This window comes from Peromyscus maniculatus, chromosome 20, assembly GCF_049852395.1.
Source record: "Peromyscus maniculatus bairdii isolate BWxNUB_F1_BW_parent chromosome 20, HU_Pman_BW_mat_3.1, whole genome shotgun sequence".
In the NCBI taxonomy this organism is placed as follows: domain Eukaryota; kingdom Metazoa; phylum Chordata; class Mammalia; order Rodentia; family Cricetidae; genus Peromyscus; species Peromyscus maniculatus.
In genome coordinates this window covers 39,389,879-39,400,955 of record NC_134871.1, presented here as the reverse complement: position 1 = coordinate 39,400,955, position 11,077 = coordinate 39,389,879, and positions in this window count along the sequence as shown.

Below are 11,077 nucleotides of genomic sequence, written 5' to 3'. Positions count from 1 at the left end.
ACATGAAAAACCTAGACATGAGTGGGAGTAATGAAAGGTGAGGGTCAAGGGAAAGAGAGCCTGTGGTAGTGGGAGATCCCAGCTGGATCAAGAATGGAGAGGGAGAACAAGGAATAGGAGACCATGGTAAATGAAGACCACATGAGAAAAGGAAGAAACAAAGTGATAGAGAGGCCCACAGAAATCCACAAAGATACCCCCACAATAGACTGCTGGCAATGGTCGAGAGACAGCCGTAGCTTGACCTGCTTAAGGGACCCCTGGAAGTGGGATCAGGATCCATCCCTGCTAATGAGCAGGCTTTTGTAGCCCAGTGCCTATGGTGGGACACCTTACACAGCTTTGGTGCAGGGGGAGGGGCTTGGACCTGCCTCGCCTGAATGTACCAGGCTCTGCTGCCTTGCCATGGAGGAGGTGGGAATTGGAGATGGGTTAGGGTGGGAAGGCTGGGGCATGGGAGGAGGGAGGAGAGGGACACTTGTGGTTGGTATGTAAAGTGAACAGAAAATTTCTTAATAATAAAAAAACAACAAAAAAAGAGTTGTTTTCTAACCTTCACTCCTGTGCCATGCCACTCCAGGGTGCCCTTATCTCATTTACACACACACACACACACACACACACACACACACACACAAATAACTATTAAATGCTAATTTAAAAATGTTACTAGAAAAGAGATCAGAGAAGCAAATGAGAAGGAGTACACTCAGTATCATCTATAGAGCCTTCATTTTCTAGAAAGCTATTATTATATGAATAATAAAATCAGTGCAGAAATAACTAGAGAAGATCTTATTGACCAATATTGTTAATCAAAACACAGGTAAAAGCAGTACCAATATATTATTACCCTGAATCTTACAGTATATAACATGGTTACTTTGTTATGAGCCATTGTGTGCTTTTTTTTCACCAGAATGAAAGGTTGATTTGCTTCTTGAAAATCAACAGTTTACTATTATAAAAGAATTAATAAATGTTCATTATTTTATTTATCATTTGTCATAATAATTTAATGTTCATCTACTATGACATCTCCCTGTACACATAAAAGACAAAAACTTCTTGAATCTGACAAGTTAAAGCTATGAAAAACCTACAGCTGGCATACTTTATGATCAGAGGTAGCATATAAAAGAAGGTGCCAGTGTCTATGGTTCTTATCCGACAGAGTACTGGATACTCTGAATGAAAAACCTATAGATTTTGAGTTGACAGACCTGCTTTTCAATGGGTGCAATGTTAAAGACACACTGGGATTTACATCATGGTATCTATGGCAAAATTTTACAGTTAATAATGTAGGGGGCGGTGAGTAGGATCCTTGCAAATTTTTGGCAAGCAAATATTTCTTAGCTGAAATAGTGAGGCATAAGTCCTTTCTAATCTGCTTATATTTCATCAGAACACAAAATTTTAGCTCTTCTAATGCCTTGGTTCAGGAACAAAGATTTACTCAAAATTTCAAGAGAATGTTCAGTTATTATAATCCTACGAAGGGTTTAAGATCTCCTCCGACTCAATTATAAGAGAAAGAGTGCGTCTAGGGAGAGGAGTCTATTGATAAAGTGCTTGATATGCAAGTGTGAATTTCTGAGTTCAGATCCCCAGCACTCCTGTAAAAAGCCTGGCACAGAGATGCCTGTCTATAATTCCAGCTCTGAGAATGCAGGCACAGGAGGAATCCAGTGGCTTGCTTTCCAGTCAGTCTAGCTGAAGCAGCAAGGTTCACATTCATGGAGAGACTGTGTCTCAAAAAGAAATAAAAGGTAGAGAGTTATTGAGGAAAACAGCCACATCAACCTGCACACATGTGCACAGCCCCCTCCCACATACACAATCATGATCACTTACATACACATACAAAACAGGAATATAAATTACATAACCAATAGGAGACAGAAGGAGATACTATATCAAAACTATACTAGTACACAATAATCATCTGAAAGACTGAGCAGAATTATTGATTATAAGATAATACAAACTGATGCCACACAGAGGTGTGCACATCTGCCAGAATGGCTAAAAGGTAGCTAATGCCAGTGGTAATGAAAATGGAACAATCACATTTATATCATTTTATTTTCAGTGAAATGGCATTGCCACATTTAAAAATTGGCACATAACCATGAAGTTTGTTAGCACCGAACTTGTACCCTTGTGGATCCCTCTCTCCTGGTCATGAAGTACATGGTATTCAGCATGCCCCGTGAGGCCTTTGAACACCTTAAAATATCAGCACATGTATTTGAAGTATAATAAAGATTGTTGTTTGCTTTCTTTACTCTTTTTTTGCTTCACATCCTAAAATGAGCAAACAGCTGCTAATGGACAAATTAACATTAGCAATTAAAACAAAACAAAACAAAAAGCCAGCAAACAACACAAACATTTTAGCAAGCTTGAGAATATGGATCCTATCAGCCTCTTGTCATCAAAAGGGCTATATACATCTCAGTCTCTGGTTTTACTATAGAACAAGACATTAAACATTTGTCCTGTTTTGAGTTTCTTTTTTTCCAGGCAAAGTCTGTATTTCCTTCATGTACTTCTCTTCTACCTCTTCTCTGCATTTGTCCTCACACTGTTTGTGTTTCAAAAAATATAATAACATATCACATATTTAACATTTTCCTCTAGATCCCAAAGGGGAAATGGATTGCTTACCTAAAGTCAGATTAATTTAACCATGGAAAAAATCCATAGCTGTGACCTGGAATATGACTGTGATGATGGCTACACTTATTCAAGTATCCAGAAAGATGCCATTGCTTCATACACTTTGGGGATAAGACCTTTATCTGCATGTCTCTCAGGGTTTCTCATGGATTCATAGTGGCACATCTCACTCATAATGGAACAATGTAAGTGAAGACTGATTAGTTAGGCAGCCGAGTATTTGCTTCTGCATTTTAGCATAAACAATAATAATTTTGCTCTAATTGTTGCTCTTGGTTTCTTAAAAGAAGTGTCCTCATGCACTGGACATTATAAGGAGAACAGACACAAGGAGTCACAAGTATACAGTGATAGGGTGTAGTTAAATAGTTCATTGGCCTTTAAAAAGTCAGGACTGATGCCGGGTGGTGGTGACGCACGCCTTTAATCCCAGCACTTGGGAGGCAGAGGCAGGCAGATCTCTGTGAGTTCGAGGCTAGCCTGGTCTACAAAGCGGGTTCCAGGAAAGGCACAAAGCTACACAGAGAAACCCTGTCTTGAAAAACTAAAAAAAAAAAAAAAAAAGTCAGGACTGCACGTTGTCATAATTGATAGGCTTCTTTATTGTAAAGAGCCATTTGCTAGGAGTCTTTCAATTGCTTGTAGCTGAAAGTATGCAATAGGCATATGGTACTTTCTGATGACCTGTCCTGGTTGTCCACAGGGAAGGCAGACTTTAATGGTACAGCTCCTTCTACTTCTCCTACAGAATGCTCTACTGCTTCTTTTACTAACACCATTCCCTCCTCTTGTATTTAGTCAATTTAACTCTTTTTTTCATACAATGTGTTGGAAACCTATTCTTTTACCTCTTCCAACTCCTCCTAGGTCTTTCCATCTTTACTTCCCAGATTCATGCTCTTACTCTCTTGAAAAAGTAAGCAAAGATAAACATGACAAAACAAACAAACAACAACAACAAAAAGCACACCCAAAAACATGAAGCCCATTTTGTGTTTGCCAGTACTGCTGGGAATGGGGCATGTCCTGGACTCTGGTGGATATACCCAGTGTTACTCTATTAGAGAAAAAGTAACTTTCCTTTCACAGCAGGTATCAACTACAAATAGCTTCTTGGTTATGGGTAGGAATCTGTGCCTACTTCCCCTTGTTGGTGCTGGGATTTTGTCTGGCTTGACCTTTTGCAGGAACTGCTGTAACAGTCTTCGTAAATTCGTATGTACACTACTCCTGTTGTGTCTGAACAAAATGCTTTCTCTTTGTAGTTAGACAACACCTCTAATTCTTATAATCTTTTTGTCTCCTCTTCCTATAGTTTTCTGAGACCTAAGTAAAGGAATTTGATAAAGACATCCAATTTAAAGCTGAGTGCTCCAAAGTCTTTTACTCTCTGAAGATTATCCTGTTGTGGGTTTCTGTGTTAATTACCATATTCTGCAAAAAAGAAGCTTCTCTGCTGAAGGTTAAGTGATGCACTGAACTCTGGGTATATGTCTTAGTTAGGTGAGAGATATTATAGCTATGACAACTTTTATAAAGGAAAACATTTAAAGGGGGCTGGCTTACAGTTCAGAAGTTTAGTTTATTGTCATCATGATAGGAAGCATGGTGGCATGCAGGCAGACATAGTACTAGAGAAGTAGCTGAGAGTTCTACATCCAGATCTGAACCTAACAAGAAGACAGAGTGATACGGGGCCTTGCTTGAGCATCTGAAACCTGAGAGCTGACCCCCAGCAACACACTTCCTCCAACAAGGTTACATGTACTCTAACAAGGCGACACCTCATAATAGTACCAATCCCTATGAACCTATGGGGGACATTTTCATTCAAATCACCAGAGTATAGCAGTAAGCCCTTAAGAGTCATTTTATTGCCATTTCATTAGCAGAGGGATCACAGTAGATTTTCCCATATAGCCCAAGACTTGTCTCAGTTTCTTGGCTACTTTAGCAAGGTCAAGTATGGGCTGCATTTCATGGAGTAAGTCTTAAATCCAACTTTTAAAATTGCTTGGTTACTCCCATAACATTAATGTAACTATTGTAGCAGTAGATCTACCAGGCAGGGCACTATATTGTTCATTACCTTTCTCCTCCAGTAGTATGCACAGTCCTTCCAATACTATGAACACTAAACTATTAGACTAAAGCTTCTAAGGTGACACCAGCTAAATTTCTCCAGGTTTGATGATGTACTTAAGTAGTGTCTTCAGCAATAGAACTTTAGTATCATGTTATAGAGAGAAATCAATATCATTGCCTATATCCTATAATGTTGGTTGGAGTCTGTGGGACACCTCTGGCAACCATATGTGACCCATTCCTGGACTTAGCAGTTTTACTTGTTTGCAAAAGATTTCTAGTTGGGGCATTGTCCCTCCCATTATGTGGTAACAATTCCATCTAAATTTCTCTCATAAACATACATATTACAGGAAGCTTCTACAGTAGTAAGTTCCCATATTATTTTCAAAAGGCTTTTAGTATTAACAATCTTTTCAAAGTACTTTGCATGCTAGCCAAACCAAAATATGCCCCAGGATAAACTAAATCTCAAGTTACCTCTTCTTTGAGTCACAACAAGTTAACACATACAGAGGCGTCCTTCTTTAATTCCGGATTTGTTCCTTTACCATTATTATATTATTTTGCTTTCTATTGTTTGATAAAACACCATGACCAAGACAACTTATAGAAGGAAGAGTTTATTTGATCTTATGGTTCCAGAGGGATACAAGTCTATCACCATCATGGCAGATATGATGACTGGAGCAGTAAACTGAGAGTTCACATCTTGAACTACAAGAGGAAGCGAAATAATGAACTGGAAATGGATTTAGAAACCTCACAGCCCACCCCCATTTATGTACTTCCTCCAGCAAGGACACATTTTCTAGACCTCAGCAACTGCTCCACCAATTGGGAACCAAGTATTCAAATGTTGAATCCTTGGGAGAGGTTCTCATTCACATCATAACAGTGCTTAACTTTATTCCCTCTTAAAAGAAAAACCAACTTCTTTACATATTCATTGCACTCAGTTGAAGGGAAGAACTATTTCTAGTCATTGGCGCAACTTTATGTTTAATATTATTTTTAACATGTAGACTATTCTCAGATCATAAGCTGAATAAATTATAATACAAAGTTAAGGGTATTATAGAGTGTATAAATTGGAAAATAGGAATAGAAAATATGTGAATTCACTTTTTTAAAGTTTCTCGGCTAATTATAATTCTTTTTATTCCAATGGCATCTAAGGTGAATTATTACAAAGTTGATATTTTGGAGAACATCCTGTTTCAAATTCTGTTGCTTATATTAACGATCCTATTTTATTTTTTAACTGCTAGGGGAATAAAAGTACAATTTGCCAGGAATATGCCTCAATTTTGAGGACATGAAGAAGAACAAATAAATAACTTTTAATCATTTAGGGAGGAAAAAAATGAATGGAATTTTCATAGACACATATGACTGTTACTGAAATTATGAACAAGCTGTGGAGGAGGCATACCTCTGCTAAAAGATCTGCATAATGGGTCACTTAAGCTATCTGAAAAGGACAGGAAAGTCTTACATTAATTGAGATGATAATGGTGATAAACATCTTGTTCTAGTTTTAATTTCCTTTACTGTGATACATTGCCTGATCCCTCACCCTCAAAAAAAAAAAAAATCACTTAGCAGGTGAAGGTGCTTATTTAATTTTACAATTCCTGGTTATAATCCATCATTCTGAGCAAGTCAAGGCAGAAATTTCAAATGATTATTCACAACATATCCCAAGCCAATAGCAGAGAGAAATGAATACACACATGCTCACTTGTATACTTGTGTTCAGTTAGATTTCTCCACTCATAGAGGTCAGGGTGTTGTGCCTAAAGAATGATGCCACCTACACCAGTGTGCCCTTGAAAAGGAAAATACATTCAGCTGAGTATGAGCTAATGGCAAGTGATCATAGAGTAATTAAGAGGATAAGTAAATGTAATTATGGAAGCGTTTAATGTTACTTAGAAGATAGGTGGGTTGATTAGATAAGGCTGAATAATTAAAAGAGAAAAGAAAAAAGATCAACACTAGTACTTGAAGCATTTGTGTTTTCAGACACATGGTTCTCATGAACTTTCTTAAAATGGCAGGGACACCAGCTTATATCTGCACTTTCTGTAGATTCTGTTGCTTCATCCCTTCAAATTTAGGAAACCCTGAAGCCAATTTCCTTTAGGAAATGCATTTTCTTGTTATTTGATTTTTAAATAAAAATTGGAAATCAATCTAAACTTAATTATTTGCTGCATAATTTGACTCTGTAAAAATTGTTAATATTAAATGAGGTTTTGAGTTTTCCTTTTTTATTTTTGAAGTAGAATGTATTGACCCGAATATTAAATTTCCTTGGTTAGTATTTGCAAAGCTGGCTCTTTCTTTTGAGCTAGAATTTTAATTCTGGCATTTGTTTAATCAGTTACCTGCTATAGAAGAGACTTGGTGAATAGAAGCATTGTATACTTTTTATAAAATTAATTATATATGAGAAATTATATGTCAAAAGCAAGGAGAAAGCTGGCAAGATTTGTATGGCAGTGATGAAAGACAGAGGAGTAGATGAAAGAGTGTTAATAGGGAGGGAAGGAGTCATCACCATACTGACCATATGGCTCTAACACAGGTGAACTCCACTGCTTACCTCTCTGGGTGATAAGTAGCTGTATTAGTTATGTTGGTGCTGCTATAACAGGATACCTAAGAATAGATAATCTATAGAATAGCAATTCATTTCTTACATTTTTGTAGACTGGAAAGGCCACAGAGGCATATTTGCTGAGCACAGTCTAAAAGTATCACATGTGGGAAGGCAGAAAGACAAAAGGACATATGTAGCAGGTCAAGGAAAGGATCAAACTCATTCATATAGAAATCTGCTTTGACCACAGCCGACAATTGTAATAATAGTGTTCCTCAGTTTATGAGAACAGAGCCCCCAGGACTTAATTCCTCCAAAAGGCCCTACCTCTCGGTATAATTATATGAGGATTACTTTTCCAACATATGAAATTTGAAAGGTAAACACGGGGAATAGCAGTAGCATATTTCAGGGAGATGAGGATGATCTAAATAATACCATTCTCATTTTTTAGAGAGATAAAATGATATCAGATATGAAAAACTAACATCACATACAGGATTAATGATAGTCAAACTTGACACAAGAGTTCACTTTCTCTAACACTGTTTTCAGAAAAGAAAATAAACAAGCCTTTGTTTATTGTGAAAATTATCTTTCCTACAGCAAAACTATTTTACTAATCAGACTAACAAGGGGAATAATCTATAAATACTCTATTCTTTGTGCTTCTTCTACAACACATTATGTTATGATTTGTGAAGTAAAATGATTGTACCACATGCATCTAAAGTCATTAAATAATAACAATGGGAACAAGGGCTGTCCCTAATGCTTTGGCTGGCTTTGGGAATTTATTCCTCATACTGAATTGCCTCGTCCAGCTTTAATATAAGGGGGTGTGTTTAGTCATACTACTACTTGACATGCCCTGTTTTCTTGATACCCATGGGAGACCTATCCATTTCTGAACAGACAAAGAAAAAGAGTGGATTGGGGGAGGAGGGATAGAAGAGATGAGGGTAGGGAATATGAGGTGAGGAGGGAGGGGAAACTTCCATTAGGATATAAAATAATTAAATAAATTTTAAAAAAGAGAAAAAAAAACACAGCAAAAAAAAATTGAGGCAATGACCATGGACCTTAAGGAGGGGAAATGTATTGAATTGTAGTTTTAGGAATTAATCCTAGTTTTAGCACTCAAAAATAATCAAGTTTTTTAAGCACTGAACATGCCCTAGGTTACTTTCCAGTTTCTGGAATAAAAAGGAAGAAGATATTGTCATTCCCATCCATGAGTTCACACTGCTAGAACAAATTGAAGTTACTATGGTAATTCTGGGAGATGATATCAGCACATTTTGGCAACTTCCTTCAGGGTACAATAAAATTAAATGTTATAATGATATCAGAAGTATGGTCATGATGTTATGTCTTCATCAGTCCCCAAAATAAAAATAAACACTTTGCTCTGAGTCAATGGTTCTGCATTTATGAGGGATTTTTTGTTACCTAAAGTTGTTTAAATGAATTGGTTTTGATTTTATCTTATTAGCATGTCATTTTTTTGAGGTGTCATCTAGGAGGTTTATAGTCTATAGCTACTGTGATGGCTTCTATTGACTGTCACCTTGACAGGATCCAGCTTCATTTAGGAGACAAGCCTGTGGACTTGACTGTAAGGAATTATCCAGATTATCCAGATTCTGGCATGTCTTTGAGGATTTGCATAGATTTGGTTAGCCTGTGGCCTTGCCTGTAAGGTATTATCTAGATTAGGTTCATTAAGGTGGGAATTCACACCCGAAATGTTGGACAGATGAAAGGGAATAAGTGAGCTGAGCACAAGCCTTTATCATTCTCTGATTCCTGACTGCAGATACCATGTGAGGAATTGACTCAAACTCATGTCATGTAGCTCAGATGTTCTCTCCATGGCCTCATATACATGCACGTCCCAGAGGCACCATCATGCTTCACCTGCCTTGCCATATTTCATGTTTAGAATGTGGGGAGGATTTGAGGTTTAGTCTCTAGGTTGAGAATGACTCTTTATTATTGCTGCATTAGGGAAGATAATGTTATCCAATCACAATCTGGTTCTTTGACCTTCTGAATAAAAGTGGCAAATCTTGTTGACTAAAGCAAAGCTAGACCAATTTCAAATTGAAGCATGTTTCTATGTGCATGGCAGCAGACCTTGAGTTTATTGGGTGCACAGCAGGCAATGGGAAATCAAGGTTCTTATATCTATTATGCCTCAGCTTAATCACTTATGGAGAGAATATGAAACAATACAGTAAGACATGAACTAAAACTTATTTGGTTCCTTTTCTGTTCCAAATATACCAAGTATCAAGTTACTTAATTACTGGTTCCCCAAGCATATGGTTTATTGATGGGAAATTAAAGAACTTTTGGGCTTACAGGCTGACACAAGCTCATATAACTTATCTGATTTATATCTTATGAAATGGATAGGGTTGAGTACCTTATAATTCCTAAAGAAAAGTCTTCCTCCAGTGTGATAATACTTGAAGACAGAAACTATATGCAAAAGTTCAGTTTAGAAGTGCATACAATGTGGGACTCTTAAAAATGAGCTTAGTATTTATAAGGAAAAGAGATAGCAGAGGACCCTGTCTACCAAAAGAGGACAAAAAGAGAAAGCCACACTTTACGATCAGGGACCAGAGTTTTCATGAAGGAATTAAATCTACAAACACCTTGAATTTAGAATACATATCCTCCCAAATTGTGAGAAAAGAATTCTTATTCCATACACAACTTTGAAGCATCTTTCTATGATAAGCTGCACTTAATGGTATGTATTTCAAATATTTCCAACTTTCCTTGAGCCTCAGTCCTGTCCTCCATAAAATGTAAATCATCCTCTCTACTGTACCTTCCTGGCAGGTTTCTTGGGGGTGAAATTGAGCCCTCAACATTAACTTATAAGTTGTAAGTAGACTGCTTGTAAATACTATCTTACATGCTCACTCTTAATTTCTGTTTATGGATTCCATTCTTCTCGGATTTGGTCATCATCTTGATCTGCAGCCATCAGATACTCATCAGTGTTCAAAGCAAGAAAGGAACCTGATCCACAATCACACCATAGATTAAAGAGATGTGGCAGCACCATAAAGAACACTCTTGCCAAGCATCATTGTATAAATGAATCAGCACCTCCTGGACAGTAGGAACAAAGCAGAGATTCCACCAGGTTATCCATCAGTAGAGATAGTGGCAGACCTAGAGCACAGTCTTCCACTGATAATGTCACTTGACCCAGGCCAACTCACTCAGCCTCTCTAAGCTTGGTTTGAAAGCAATTAAATGTTATTAATAGAAATTTTTACCTTATATATTTTATATTTTTTCTTAAAGTAAGTTTCCAAGTCCTTTTCTTAAAGAAAGTCCAAAGTCTTCCAAGGCTCTAATAACCCATTGATTTTCTCCAGAGACCCAGAAACAGTGCTATGTTGGGCAGAAAGGGAGGATCAAGTAGTTATCCATATTCTACAGACCCCTCATGATTGTTTCTCTTCATTTGAATTGTCCTAGTGGTTTAGGCTATGATGAACAAAATAGAAAAATCCTTTTCATCATGAAGACATGAAACAAATCAGAGAAATGTTCTGCTCTCTATGTTCAGGTTGAATGTACGCTATTATACTCTAAGGAGGAACAGAGCACCAGGTAAGGCAGCAGGGAAAAGAGCACAATTGATGTGTGAGATGTTGCTGGGCCAGGTAT